The following is an 11,684-nucleotide window of genomic DNA, read 5'->3' as shown; positions in this document are numbered from 1 at the left end:
GGCGCTCGCCTCGGCGAGGTGAGGCCAGCGCGGGCGCGGCACGCGGTGGGGGAGTGGAGGGGGCACCCCGCGCTGTGCGCCTCCCGGGCCGCCGGCGGGAGGGCGGCTCTCGGTGCCGGGGCGGAGGCAGCGCCCGCAGGGAGCGCGGCGGGAGGAAGCCGCCGCGCTCGTTCGTCCGCCGTGGCTCGGGCCGCGAGTGGAGAGCCGGCAAATCTGCGGTTTCCGCGGCTGAGAAACGTGTTTCCCTGAGGCTCAGTCCCGTGTGCTCCCAGTAGTGCCGGGCCAAGGAATCCCCCCTTCCCCCTCCCAACGCCCTCCATCTGCTCCCTGGCTCCAGAGGCTCAGTTATGAGCTGTAATATTACAATGCCTATCTGTATTTGCAATATTATAGTACCCACTTTGTACTGCACTCTTGCTGTGTATGACAGTGTTATACATTCTCTGCCTCCACCGATCTACAGTCAAAATAGAAGTAGTCAAAGACACCGAAAGTTACTCAGGCAGCAGAACATCAGAACTGGTAGTATTTGATTCACAGGTCTCTTGACTTCTAGTCTCTGCTCCTCTATTTATCCATACTGGTACATCTTGTCTTGAGGCTGCTTTGTCTTATGTGTGACTCTTGCCCCTCCCACCATGAAAGAAATCAGTGCATATCTGATTAATGACGTGCACTGTGATCTGAGAAATTCACATCATGAGGATAAAGTATCCCATTTGACTTACCAGGTAGGCTTTGCCTGTAATTAGTAGAAGTAATAAGTCTGAATGTGAAGCATTCCTTCCTTTAGTGGGGGCTACAGGTCTAAGGTTTTACAGGGACATTTCTGTGGCCTTGTTCTTTGCATTTGAAGAAAACAGTCTACGAGACCAAGACTAAGGACACCACCTGTAGGGAAGTCACAGGCAGGACATGCAATGTAAGAGCTCCAAAACTATTAAGTTTGATATTACTGACCATACTTAAGTGGATATTGAGTCCTTTGCCCAGGCTTTCCCCTTAAATGTCAACTTTGGAAAATAAGTGCATTTCAGAAGTTTTTCCTTTCAAGCTGTAGGAATAGACAGTGGGGCACTGATAGGTTTCTATCTTCTATCCGAAATTAAGCTTGAAACTTACAGCTTGGTTCTCAGATCCCAAAGTGACAGATGCCATATGCCCATTTGCATTAAATAAACAGTATAAAGAAGATGCATGAGACAAAGGAGGACAGACCCTGTGTGTCTCAGTTCAGAGAGTAGATCAGCTCTACCTCAACACACTTCCTGGCTTCCAGCATGTCTGGCATAGCTACTAGATGCCACTGACAGTGTATCAGTGAGATCACATAGCATGTGCTGACAATTAGGGTTGCTCACAGCAAACATAACTCAGAAGGGTTTTATGTCCTACTTCATATAGTTTTCAGGGGAGCCAGGCCACACAGGATCACTGATCCTTGTCCTGCTTCCAGGTTTTGCCCCACTTTTCAGTATGATACTGGAGCTACACCTKCAGAGAAGGTTAGAGCACGGTTGTAGTTTTCCTCTTTGTGGCTGCTCAACACGGGGGAAAGGTATGTCCCATACTTCTTCAAGAATTGGATCTTGATATAGCCTGCATCTGTTAAGTGCATTTGCAAAAATGGGACAYGTTTCTGTCCATTCTAACAGCAAAATAGTTTATTATAGCACATTGCTTCTTTGAGACTTATCTCTACACAGATGTGCACTGGTTTAATTTAAATATTTTAAATCCCTGTGGGGGACTTCTTTCTTCAATTTAAAAATAGCTTAGTGTTGTTCAGCTTAAACATATTCCTCATCAATTTTAGATATCCTAAAGTGGTCCTGGTTGGAACCAAAATAAAAGTGCCGATGTAGAATGTTTGCACCAGTTTTAAATACATTGATTTTTAAAAAATCATACCACAGCTTTCTGCTTAATGTAGACAATATGTAAGTCAATATCTGCATCTCAGTCCTTTTGAAACTACAGATAAAGTTATATCCAGAAGCTTCATGTCTTGAACCAAACAAGGACTGTCTTCTGAGAAGTGGCATTACTGAATATCATTTTCCAGTTCTGTCATTGCCATGGGAATATAATAATTGCACACTTGACAGAACAGATTCTTTCTTGGTGGAAGTAAAAAGTTTGCTTGATTTTTCTTCCTCCAGGAATCTAAAAGGAAGTTTATCCAAGGGAGTGCTTAATTTCTGTATTCTTAAGTGCAAAGAAGTAATTTTCTGCCAGTGAATAATAATCTATTATTGAAAAGAGATTTTGAGTTACACTCTTCCCTTTATCCACATCTATACTAATTTGCCATTTCAGAGAGTTGGTATTCTCAGTGCTCACTACTCTAGTCTTGTTGAAAGGACAGAACAGACACTGACTTATTATGGAATATATGTAAATATTGTCATTTATTTTCTGGCATGGAGCTCTTTCTGGTCATCTTTTCATAGCCTGTGTAAGTGCTTTTGGGAGCAATGTATCATTTTGTTGTCTGTATTGTATTATTGCTACATGATTAATCTTTAACTGGATGTCAAAATTGTAAACTGTCTCTGAGCATAAATGTGACTTTTGAAGGTAGTCTTTGCTCCTGGCATTCTCCAGGTTTTCAGTTTGTCAACCTGAGAGTAATGCTTTATATTTTTCCCTGCCACACACAATTGTTATGTATCATTACTCATTGCAGTTGTAGCTCCTAAAAGCATGTCAGGTGATTTAGACAGAAATTAGAAAGCTGTGGCCTGAACTTGGCCCAAAGTATAAGCTAGTTATGAAWTGTGTGTGGCTTTGTAACAATAGTCTCTTTTTTGTAGTTGCACTGGCATTTGACAGTAGGAAAACAAGTAATTAGGAATCAAAATGGTAGCCTTTCTGCCTCAGCAATCTGTAAAGAGCAGGCTCTTCATCTGATCTGAATTTGCATTCTCTTCATTTATATCAGTAACATAGGCCCAATTATTTAGGGTTATCTATGCAAGGATAGGTTATAAAAGTTAATCATCTGATTTGCTTTCTAGAATGATTGATTAAACTGCATTAAACATGCTGTGCATGGACTTACTCAGCATTAAAGTACTCATTTCAAATTAAACTAATTCTTTTTGAAAGTGAAATGCATGCTTAAGACTATTGATTGTTATGGTTAATATGAAATAACTCATTGCTGCAGAAAGTTCTGCATCGCTCCGTCTCAAAAAAAGGGCTATATTCTTCAAGGCTGGATTTTTAAAACTTTTTTAACTGTTGTGGGGATTTCTTCTAATTCTATGTTTAGGAAAAGTAACTGTGTTTTGTGTTTATTTTCTAAAGCAATCTACATTTTCTAAAGCAATCTGTGTTTGTGCTGCAGGATAAGACCAGGAATTGCCTGGATGGCAGAACAATCAAATATTCCACGCATTACTCTGCTGCTGGAGGCTTTACTGTCTTGTTGGGCATTTTTTTTTCCATTCTGAAGACGTATGACTGCTTCCTAGAGATACTTTCATGCTCTTTTTTTTTTGTGTGTGTTTTGATGCTTTGTTTTTTGAAGGGACTTATCTTTAATTGGTTGCAGAAGTCAAAATTCTTCATGAACATGAATGAAATTCCAGAAGACAGAAGTTCCTATTTCTGATATCCCTTGAATTTTGTGTCCCAGGAAAACAGAAAAAGAAATTATGTCTCTGCTATGCTTGTTGCTTATATTATCACACATTTCTACAAGATCAAAGGTCACTTAGAACTAAAATGCACTTTCTCTTACATACCTTCCTATTTTCGATTGTCTGAGCTTGTCAGTTGACTATTTTCCCAGTACACATCATGGCAGAGGCCAAAGTTAAGGCTTCTCTACTGCTTCCATTTCCACCCAATTTTAATTTTTTAAAAACATTTTTATATATTTTTGAGTCAACTCAAGCATAAGTACCATTGCTTAAATGAAAGCCTGTTTGCCTGTCTACCTGTTTGCCTGTTTACCTATAATGAACATGTACAAAAAAGTTCTTTCCTTTAAGAGAGGAGAGTCTATGTTTTTTGCAGAAACAGAAGTTGATTCAYTTAGTGACATTTTGCTGTTTAACTTTCATCTTCTCACTGCTGCAATAGCACTATTTTTACCTAGAAATCAAAACTTTATTGGGGGGAGGGTTATTTTGTTGTCCATAATTTTCCAGCCCTTTTTCCCATTGGAAATTGCTATAAAATAAGATCTTTCATCTGATTCTCAATTGTGTTGGTATTTTGGGTATATTCATTTTCTATGGCCCCTAATAGGGTCCTTATGCTGTGAACCATCAAAAAAAARTCAGAAACTCACCTGGTTTTGAAAGTTTAATCTGAATGGATAGGATAAAATGAAGAAGGAGAAAAAAGGCGTTAAGGCTGGCTATATCTCACTTTCGTTTTAGAAGTAAATTTGTCATCTGTGTTGTCTGTAAGTCAGTTGAGAGAGAGAAAGACAGAGAGGATGGGCCAGATAGAAGGAGATCTGCTTCCAAAGGACAGCTCATGTTGTGTCATCCTTGGCTATAATATAGGTGGGATGGATAACCTTGTGCCTGTCTTTCTGTAAAGGCTGGAGAGTCGACTTTGTCGACTAGTTCGGAAGAGATACTTCATTGTTAGGTGACTAAAGGTGAATCCTGCTTGCTGAAACTTACACAAGGAGTCTTAGCAGGGCTAAGAACTAAACCTGGTTCTTTTGATTCAAATTCAGTATCATAATTTCAYAGCCATCCTGTGTCTAAACTTGCTCACCTATTCCATTTTCCTATTGTTTAGTGTAAGCACAAAGAGTATAGGACTTTATCTTACCACTCTTTGTACTCTGTTGGTAAAGGAAACGATCTGTTACACTTGTCTGGTGTAATAGAGTATGCAATATGTTAGCAAAGTGAAAAAGCCACTCTTCCTATTCCACTCCTGAAACCATTCTGCCAATTTGTGTGGCAGGAATGGAAGGCTGTAATGGAAGAAACTRTTTTCATTCATGACCCAAACTAATATTTAAACTTACATTTTTGAGGAGTGAAAGGTTAGTTCCATTATCCTTGTAACACTTCGACTAATTCTATTTAAGATGGAAAACAGACCCAGAGGAAAATAGTTAGCTTATGTCATTAAAGGGAGCTACCACAATGCCTTGCTCATGTAGCATTCAGGTGCTGTTATCTCTGTCCTTCAGCTTGTTTTGAAAGCAGCTGCTGGTTTTGTCACAGCTATAAAGGCAAGATGGGCTGTGGAGAAAGCACTGCACTGGGATTCGGGAGGTTCTGAAGTTGTAGTGTCCCATGAATTTGCCACAGCACTAGGGCTGACTAATTTCATTTCTTTGTCTCTTTTATCCCATGAAAATGGGCTAAGGAAACTTCCTTACRTAATTCTCAGGAGAGAAGTGAGAGTTAATTAGTTAATGATTAAAAATGCATTTAATTTTGCTATGCAGCTTATAGTCTTTTGTTTAAGTTAGTGCAAAGCAGTCATGAATGTCCGAAGATGCATAAAAAATAGTTTGTAGTCCTCTGCCAATACCAGCAGTAATAACTGATACACTTCACAGGTTCTTTAAAATGAATTGAAATGTGCAACTGAGAAAGAATTAGGTTTGATGAATCAAACTAGTTAACAATTTAAATGCAACTTTTTTATAAGGGAAGGGTTCAAGTTTAATCCTTCACAACCTGTTTTCACTAGTGTTGTCTGAAAGACAATGTGAACTGTGCTGCTTTAAAGTTCGTCATGATGACACAGGATCAGTTGAAATATATCACTGGTCTTGCTGAATGTGTTGGAGACTCCTTTGGGGTTACTGGACTGTGAGTTTGCCTCTTCAATTCATGATGTTGACTATGGGAGAGGTAATCACCATATAAGGTTTAAATCCAGATGTGACCTCAGCATTTATAAGTGTAACCCAGCTGGACAAAACCATGGGCAGGTATTTGATCCAGATCTCCCAACCTACAAGGACAAAGAAGAGGAAGAGGAATTCCTTGCAAAGCCTTCTCAAGTAGAGTCTTAGAAAAAAAACAGCAGAAAGTAACAGTACTCAAGGTTTTGTTTAACACTGAAGATGTATTGTTTGGAATGTAGACTGAGTACTTGGATTATATGCTGATGTCAGCAACAAGGACTGAGTTGTAGGACATTTCCTGGGGACTAAGGCCCCTGGGGCTGAATGGTCTCAGTTGCAGCCTAGAGCCATTGATTCCAAGGGCATTTTAATCCCCAGGAAATACTCTGYRCCTCATTCCTTATTGCTTACATTAACATGCAGGCTGGAAGCTTCATCTATATTAAGAATAAAATGGAAAAAACAAGTGTACCTCTTGAGAAAAGGATGCAGAAAGTGAACAGCAGCTTCAGAGCATTCTCTCCAAAGCAATGTTTGCCTAGCCATAATTTCTGTGAGCTGCGCTCRTATCTCCACATGCTTTTGTGTGTCTGTCATAGGCTTTGCTCAGTCATCTCAAAGCCCTTTTTCTGCCAGCCTTTGGGACAAACTGGACCCTTTTTCAGTCAGTTGTTCAGTAACTATGATTCTCTTTTCTTAACTTCACAGTCCTCTTCCTTCTGTCCTTCTTTTTATCATAGGGGTTCCCTCCATTCCTCAGTTTCCCTCCCAGGCAAGCTTTTCCCTCTGTGGAAGCTTCCATAATCTCCCAAGGATTTCCTTTATTCTCTTTTTCTTTATAGTCATGTTAGCCAAACTTCAGGGAGGGCGAGCACCAAGCTTGTTCTAGGCATTGCTGGTGCTATCACTGTAAGACTAAGAAAACTATTGTGCCATCTTTGCTGTGCAGCAACTGGTCATGAACCAAACATAAAATCTTTTTTTTTTTCCCCCCACCTTCATAATTTTAGGAAGCTGTTTTAAAGGCTTCCTTGTGGACCTTAGAAATGACAAGCTTTTTCCTAGCTTTTCTCCTATGTTTGAGTCGTGATGTATTAATCCTGTGTGGCTCTCATACTGTGATATAAGTGATTACTTTTCAGTTTGCTGTTCCACTTTTTCATTTATGATTGTAGAGGCTGCAGTGTGTCACAGACCGTGGGACCAGGTAGATGAAGCTGGAGGAGGATAGCCTCATGAGTCTAGCAGAGTGGCAGCAGTTATACTTCTTTGTGCAGTCCTAATTCAAACTGTGTCCCTGAAACATGACAAAGGAATGATCAAATATGTGATTGGAAAGGTTAGGGAGAATGCTGTAAGATATGCTCTTATTCATAACAATGGAGTCTTCTTGTGTTCTGTGAGACTGGAAAGGCATCAAAAGAAAGGAAAAAGTAGTCCTGCACTTCAGTGTTACAGTGCTTTCCAGTTTTTGTAACTCCTACAGAGATACTCAATGTTCACTACACCATTAGCGCTATTTTGCAATGAGTTCTTGGCACTTAGGGAATAATAGTGCCAATGTCCCCTAACTTGCACTTTGCTATGTGCTGCCTACTTATACTTYTGGTATTGCTCTCCTATGGCTCACTAAGTTTAAAACTGAATTGTTAAAAGCTTTACTTGTTTAGAAAAAAAATTATGTGCTACACTGAATTAAAGTGTGTCTACCTAAAATTATGTTTTTATGTATGACCAAAGCCTTTCTGAAATTCATGTTTATATAAAACAAAGGCTTTACTGAAAAAAGATACCATTAACAGTTTTTAAAATTAAGGCTGTCAGCTGTTGCACTTTTGGTCAAGATCAGGACAGAGCAATTGATCTTTTTGAAGGCTTTCCTTCTTTCCTATCTGGTCTTGCCATGTGATCATTTGTGAAGGTCTGAGGGTAGCCCRTTGTTCTCTTCAAGTGCTGCTTACACACTAACCTGCTAAGCATTCCATTTTTATAGTCTATACTATCTGTACCATCACCAAAATCCCTGTAATGATTAAAATGATAACTGCAGGATGCAAGGCCAAGTTCTAGGTTCTTGTATATGTAGGAGAGCACCCTATGAGGGACTCCTGCCAGGAGCAGTGCCCTACATTTTCAGTTGTGGTAGCAATGTGGATGATTTGGTTATTTACTTGGCAGACAGTAATCCTTACCTTTGTAGCTTCCTGTACCACACATTGGACTTCAAGCATGAATACTGAGTACCCTAAGCATTTGTTGCAAATTGTTTAAAATCTGCTCCTAAATGTACTGGGCCTTGCAATGATTGCAATGATCCCTTTAATGTGTTACTTTTAAAGGTGTGTTGTAATAAATAACTTTCTTCTACAGAGGTTACATTATATACACACACATTATCAAGTAACATAAATAATTAGATAATTTACAATACCTTTTGAACACATAATATGCACAGAAAAATGATTGGAGCCTACACGGACAATTACAGACTGATTGGAAATAGATCAGACACTTCTATCGTCACTGTTGGCCATGATTTGAGCAGAAAGCTGTTATCTTCACAAGCGCAATGCCCGCCTTGCCCTGCTGCTTGCTGGTATCCTTCTAAAGAGACTGTCCAGAAAATCCCAGCTTGCTCCATAGGCCGTTGTTGATGCAGAGCTCTAATCTCAGAAACAATATTATTATACCTTTCTAAAATTGCCTGATGAGCTCCTTGATTAAAAAAAACCAACAACTTTTTCCATCAAATTGATACAGATTACATATTGTAAACATATGTAGTGTTTTAATATCTTYATAACAGGGGAACCTCTGCTTTCCACTGTATGCTACTTTCTACACATTCCAGAGCCATCAACAGCTGTTTTAAAATATCTTGGCTGTAACACTATGCAAAGTTGCAATCTTTTAAAATAGGACTTACCATGGTAAACATTTCCATGTCTAATTGATTTTCCTTTGCTTTTTATAACACTCAAATATCATGTTTTATAAATRGACAAAATCACATCCATACATATTTTTATATTACATATACATATTTCATTTATCTGCTGCTGATCTATTAATCATGATCACTATTAATAAGAGGAGATATATCCATCATCAATGAGAGAAACAGAGTTTCTCTTGTTTGGAGATAGAAACACCTTTAAACTGGATCCAGTTTTCCTCGTTATTTTGGCTTGTTCATGTTTTTCTCTTGTTTTAATTTCAGCCATGGCAATTGACCTAAAAAAGTATTATATCTTTCCCTTTAAAGGCATGATAATTAAAAAAAAAAAAAAAGTAAAACGAAGCTAAGCAACTTCTAATTAATAATATTGATGGAGTTGGAATGGATTACTTATTCTTCTGTGCTAGCTATGGAAGATAAAATAGCAAGGATTTTTATTAATAGTTATCTTAGTTACTCAAGCTATAATATCTACCTCCATAGGATYTCCTAGTGATGTTAAGGGTCTAATTAACTGCTTTTTTGCTTGCTTATTTTATCCAGTTCATCAGCTAGTATTCTTATACTATGGTTTATAAGTCCTCAGTTCATGTTTATTATCTCTTTATTATTAATTAGCTCTTATTTATAAYAAACAGATAAAGTTTGTTTTAGCTTGAATTAGCAGTCATTACACTTACGCATAATTTATACCATCCTCCTTTTTGTCTTCTTTTTCCTTTCTTTTTTTAACTCTAAAACAAATATTAGTTTTAACATATCAGTTATTATAGTGTTAAGTTTTGGTTTGCAGAGTTAACTCTGTCTCAGTTCAATTAAAATATTTTATTATTAATTAGCTCCCTCTTTGACCTTCATAGAGTCACACTTAATCCACCATTCTCTTAACTTGCAGCTACTTAAGTAGTCGTAGCACTTGGTGTTTGTTTTCAAACTTCTCTTTTTTCTTTCCTTTTTGCTACTGATTTACAGGTCAATGTAAACCTCCCTGCTAGATTTCTTTCATGCACATACTCACACAAATTTCTTGAAAATGCTTCACTGAATTTAACAACACTATCTGTAAGGTTGAACTATTTTTTTCTCTGCTAGACCACATCTCTAGCCCTTTCCATTCTTGCAACAGTCTTGATAGTTAAAGGATATATTGGTTTTCTGGTCATGGCTGTCTGTATTGCAGTGCTGGTTTTGCAGTAGGACATATTGTGGTGAGTAAACATTCTCCAGAGCAATTATCTCCTCCAGAACAGTTATCATTATCAGTCCCAAGTCTGGATGGGTCTGGATCATTCCATCTACTTCCATCCTAGTCTTCTGGGTCTCCCAAAGAGCTGTAACACACCCTTTGTGACACTGTAACTGTGCTTTCAGGGCCACTATGTGTTTCGCTCTTTCTGCGTGATCAGCTCCTGCAGGAAGATGACAGGCATCAGCAATTCCTGTTCTCATGGCAGCCCTGGCTGATTCTAATGGAAGATTCAGCTTCTCCAACTTTGTATGCTCCTCCTGTAAAAAAACTCCTTTAGCCCATGATTGATGGGATAGATTGATGGGATTGATGGGATCCAGCAGCACCTGGGCTCATTGTTTCCTGATCACCCCTTAACTCCACCAAAATGGTGGGCCTTCTCCAGTGGCCCAGTTCTAGTTTGACCATGAGGCACAGGAAGGCAAGGGACAGGACTCCCTAAACTATCACTAGAAGGGAGAGGATACAGGGCCCACTTTCCTCTTTTCTTGTGCTTTCTCCAACAAGCAATACAGTAAAATGTTTGCTGGGGTATTATCCCAGCAATTCAGATCCTCCCCAAGCTTCTGAATCAGTTCTCTGTATGTCCAGTCTTGCAGACTATCTTTTCTGGCTGTATTATGTCTTAGTATTACCTAAGGGGTTATGCTATCTTGCCACTTCTTATTCTGCCACCCTATTTCCACCATTTTTTCTGAGGAAGAGTATTAAGGGAGTTACACTGTCAAAGGTAAAAGTTTTTGCATAACCTCTAAGTTATTCCTTTCCCTAGATTTTTTTTTTTTTTAGGTTACTATAATTTATGCAGGCCACTGCTGCATCACTTATCCATGCTTCTAGGCATTTCCATACTGATGTCTCCACATTTATGGGCCTTAAAGCTGGGCCTTAGCCCTGGGGCCAGGCCATCCACTATGACTGTTTTTAAATGTACTTGGTCATAACTCAGGGCTTGTCTGCCCTATTGTTCAGAAGACCACAGACAGACTCTAACAATTTTTTCCACCCCAAATACACCTCTGTGCTTTGATTTGTCTTGTGCTCATGCAGATAATATAATTGTTTCAACTTCTGTTCTTCTTTTTAAAGCTTGCACAATTTGACACATCCAGTCAAAATGATCTACGACTGCTACTGATTTACCACTACTACTGTTCTACTATTATTGCTATCTATTAGCTATTGCAGGGGCTACATTCTTTACCTTTCTTTTCAGGGAAACCTGCCCCCAAAGTAGGTCCTGACCAACTCATCAGAAAGAAACTGATCAGCAGAAGACTATGATTTACCTCTGCCAGTCTCTTTACCTCTCCTCAGTTGAGGCAGAGGGCTTTCAAACGTTATCTCTCTACTCTCAAATTTTCAGCAGGTCCTTAAAAGTCTGTCTAGGTAGCTTGCATTCTCCATCAATTTGTTACACTCAGAAGCTTGTTATGGTCCAAAGGGAATCCATCTTACATGTGAAGACCAGAGTTTATTATTGATCTAATTAAAGTCTTAACAGTCTAATCAAAACACAACAATTATTAGTAGTAGTTCACTTAAAATTAGGAAGAGTGTTGCCAGCAGGTCGAGGGAGGTGATCCTCCCCCTCTCCTCAGCCCTGGTGAGGCCACATCTGGAGTACTGTGTCCAGT

General features: G+C 39.1%; 1 protein-coding gene across 1 annotated transcript in view; it reads right to left on the bottom strand.

Moving 5' to 3' along the window:
• Nucleotides 1-11,684, bottom strand: part of MTNR1B (melatonin receptor 1B) — a 68,004-nt gene that overhangs the window by 34,632 nt on the left and 21,688 nt on the right. The gene's annotated exons all lie outside the window — the stretch shown is intronic.

The sequence above is a fragment of the Apteryx rowi genome, unplaced genomic scaffold (assembly GCF_003343035.1).
Source record: "Apteryx rowi isolate R43461 unplaced genomic scaffold, aptRow1 scaffold_332, whole genome shotgun sequence".
Taxonomy (NCBI): Eukaryota; Metazoa; Chordata; class Aves; order Apterygiformes; family Apterygidae; genus Apteryx; species Apteryx rowi.
The sequence above is the reverse complement of the archived record's forward strand: the minus strand, read 5'-3'. Positions and strand labels throughout refer to the sequence as shown.